The sequence below is a fragment of the Notothenia coriiceps genome, unplaced genomic scaffold, assembly GCF_000735185.1.
Source record: "Notothenia coriiceps isolate Sejong01 unplaced genomic scaffold, NC01 NC01_scaffold00038584, whole genome shotgun sequence".
Classification (NCBI taxonomy): domain Eukaryota; kingdom Metazoa; phylum Chordata; class Actinopteri; order Perciformes; family Nototheniidae; genus Notothenia; species Notothenia coriiceps.
In genome coordinates, this window is record NW_011371285.1 from 34,383 (window position 1) to 37,599 (window position 3,217).

The 3,217-nt window shown below is 40.4% G+C and overlaps 1 long non-coding RNA gene across 1 annotated transcript; it reads left to right on the forward strand.

The window, feature by feature from the left end:
* The first annotated feature begins 1,164 nt into the window (after positions 1-1,164).
* Positions 1,165-2,147, forward strand: LOC104968305 (uncharacterized). Its single transcript, XR_800821.1, has 3 exons — positions 1,165-1,212; positions 1,888-1,959; positions 2,052-2,147. It is a non-coding gene; the product is annotated as an uncharacterized lncRNA (long non-coding RNA).
* Positions 2,148-3,217: the final 1,070 nt, after the last annotated feature.

Sequence of the window (3,217 nt, forward strand, 5' to 3'; positions counted from 1 at the left end):
TGTGTGTGTGTGTGTGTGTGTGTGTGTGTGTGTGTGTGTGTGTGTGTTATCTAGCAGGTTCATTGACATGGAAGCGAATAAGTCACACAGTGAAGAGACATGGCGACAGTAACTACAGGTCCAAAGTCTGTCCTAATGTTCATCAGGGTGTCCGTGGGGTCTTAAAAATTATTAAAAGTTGATCAATCAATTTAGCGAAAATTAAGGCTATTAAAAACTATTAAACGGCATTTTCCATGTGGAGAGGAGGCTTCAGTAGTCTGTCTGTTTTATCTCTTGGGAACATTGCTTGAATCAAATACTACTTTCTAATGGTTTCTTTTTCTAATAAACCTTGCATTGGGTTGGTCACAGAATTCATTCTCTTGTGCTTTGTTCTATCTGAGTTGTCACAAACTGTTTAGTTGTGCTATCTTACAATCAATACTGTATATAGTCAATGTGAGGTAAAGTGTGTTGCCAAGGTAACCGGTTAGAACTCCAAGTGGCGATGAGGTCTTAAAATGTATGGAAAGGGTCTTCAAAAAGGTCTTAAAAGTTCTTACATCTGACTTCAGGATTCCTGCATATACCCTGTTCATCCTCATGTCACAAGGCTGACTCCAGATCAGCACAGATCATCAAACTGATGCTAGCTCAGCAGGCTAACTGTGTCCTCGTGTTTCTATTGGAGCTCACCCGGCACTAGAGATATATACATTTTCCCACTTTTGGACGTCCACTCAGCTTTTAATTTGATATCATATTGTTATAACTTCAGACACACACACTGACACATCAGCTGATCCCAGCAGCCGTGTAATCAGAGCGTGATGTTTGTCATACTGCAGTAGAGTACGTTTTGTTATAGATCTGCTCAGATATTATCAGATACGAACCAAGCCTTCTCCATCGTGTCCCCATCATCTAGAACTCACTACCACAACGAATCAGAGACTGCACTGACCAAAACTCTCCTTTTTAGACTAGCTTTTTAATGTGTGATTGATGCCGTGTCCTTGTGATAAATGTGGTTTTATTGCCATTGTTGTACCTCTGGAAAGTGTCTTTGAGCGCTTGATAAATAAAATGTATTATTATATTTTTATATATATTATTTGGTTGGTGTTACATTACATTGCAGACGGCAGTACTACTTGTTTTTGACTTTTTATTGACCCCCCCTCCACAGGAAGTGACAAGACCTACCACCAGTGGCTGTTCACTGTGAAGGTGAGTCTCAATGCACCACTGTGTGTGTGTGTGTGTGTGTGTGTGTGTGTGTGTGTGTGTGTGTGTGTGTGTGTGTGTGTGTGTGTGTGTGTGTGTGTGTGTGTGTGTGTGTGTGTGTGTGTGTGTGTTCTATCTTAATGGATGTGTCTAATCATACAGAGGTGTGGGTGTGTTGCAAATATGTGTGTGTTTCTGACTGGTGCTTGTGTGTATGTGTGTCACTAATAGATATGAGTGTCACTTACCAAGTGTGTGCAAGTGTTTTACAAAAATGTGTGTGTGGGTGAAGGTGAGCCGGTCTCAATGCACCACCCACAGCATATAACACTGTGTGTGTCTTCTATCTAATAATACAGGTGTGTGTGTGTGTGTGTGTGTGTGTGTGTGTGTGTGTGTGTGTGTGTGTGTGTGTGCGCGCGTGTGTGTGTAACCAAAATGTGTGTGTGTGTCATTTATTTATGTGTGTTGAAAATATGTGCCACTAGCAGATGTGTGGGTTACAAAAATGTGTGTGTCACAAATGTATACATGTGTGTTTGTAAGTGTGTAGACAAATGTGTGTTTGTCTAACTTATGCATGTATGGTTTGAAAATGTGTGTGTCACAGATTTGTGTCTAAGTGTGTTACAACATTTTTTTTGTGACTAACTTGTGTGTGTGTGTGTTTCCTGACAGAAAGGAGGCGGGGCTATCTTCAACACAGTGAAGACGAGGGCCAACCCTGCCATGAAGACCGTTTATAAGTTTGTAAGCACGTCTCTTCTGTCCTCGGTTACAGTATGACCTGTTAGTGAGGAATCAGAACGACCATCACCTGTTTGTCTGTGTTTGTTCCACAGGCGAAGGACCACGCCAAAATGCGTATAAAGGAGGTGAAGAGCCGGCTGAAGCAGAAGGTATGAGGCTCTCACCGCTGAATAACAACTTCAGATAAATGGTAGATCTGAAGGTTTAAGTAATAATCTCTAGTAGTCATCGGTGGTCGCAAATCAAATCAGGTTTTATTTATATAGCACATTTAAAAACGACAGCCAAAGTGCTGTACATGTAATAAAAAGCACGTTACTACAATAGCAAACAGAAGACAATAATTTACAACAGCAAATATAAAAACATTTCTCTCTGACTAGAAGGCGAAAAAAGTCAACTTTATTGTCAATCTTTCAGTTTGTGTGTACAGACAGAGATCGAAATACCGTTTCCCACAATCCCGAGGAATACAAAATACAAATATATATAAAAATATGTACAGTGGGGCAAAAAAGTATTTAGTCAGCTACCAATTGTGCAAGTTCTCCCACTTAAAAATATCAGAGAGGCCTGTAATTTTCATCCTAGGTATACCTCAACTATGAGACACAACATGCGAGAAAAAAAAATCCAGAAAATCACATTGTCTGATTTTTAAAGACTTTATTTGCAAATTATGGTGGAAAATAAGTATTTGGTCAATAACAAAAGTTAATCTCAATACTTTGTTATATACCCTTTGTTGGCAATGACAGAGGTCAAACGTTTTCTGTAAGTCTTCACAAGGTTTTCACACACTGTTGCTGGTATTTTGGCCCATTCCTGCATGCAGATCTCCTCTAGAGCAATGGTCGCCAACCAGTCGATCGCGATCGACCGGTCGATCGCGAGTGTGGTGCGGGTAGATCGCAGACCGTAAAAAAAAAAGTAACAAAATAAAATTAAAATAATAATGTTTGAAAAATACGTTTTTAGATGTAAACCTATCATCCACCACCCCGTTAGCAGATGCCACTTGATTGACGTATATTTGAGACACCTCAATATAATACATTAACCGTGCTTTACGTGAACCTCATCATGACACAAGAGACAACGGCAGGACTGTAATTTCCCGTGTTCAGTGAACGCAACAGAGGCAACACACCAGACCAATCAGAGAGTTGCATGGAAATACACGTGTGCTTGTGTCATTCAAGCTCGGCTCTGTGTGTGTGTGGCGATAGCGCATTTAGTGTGATAGTGAGGGAGAGAG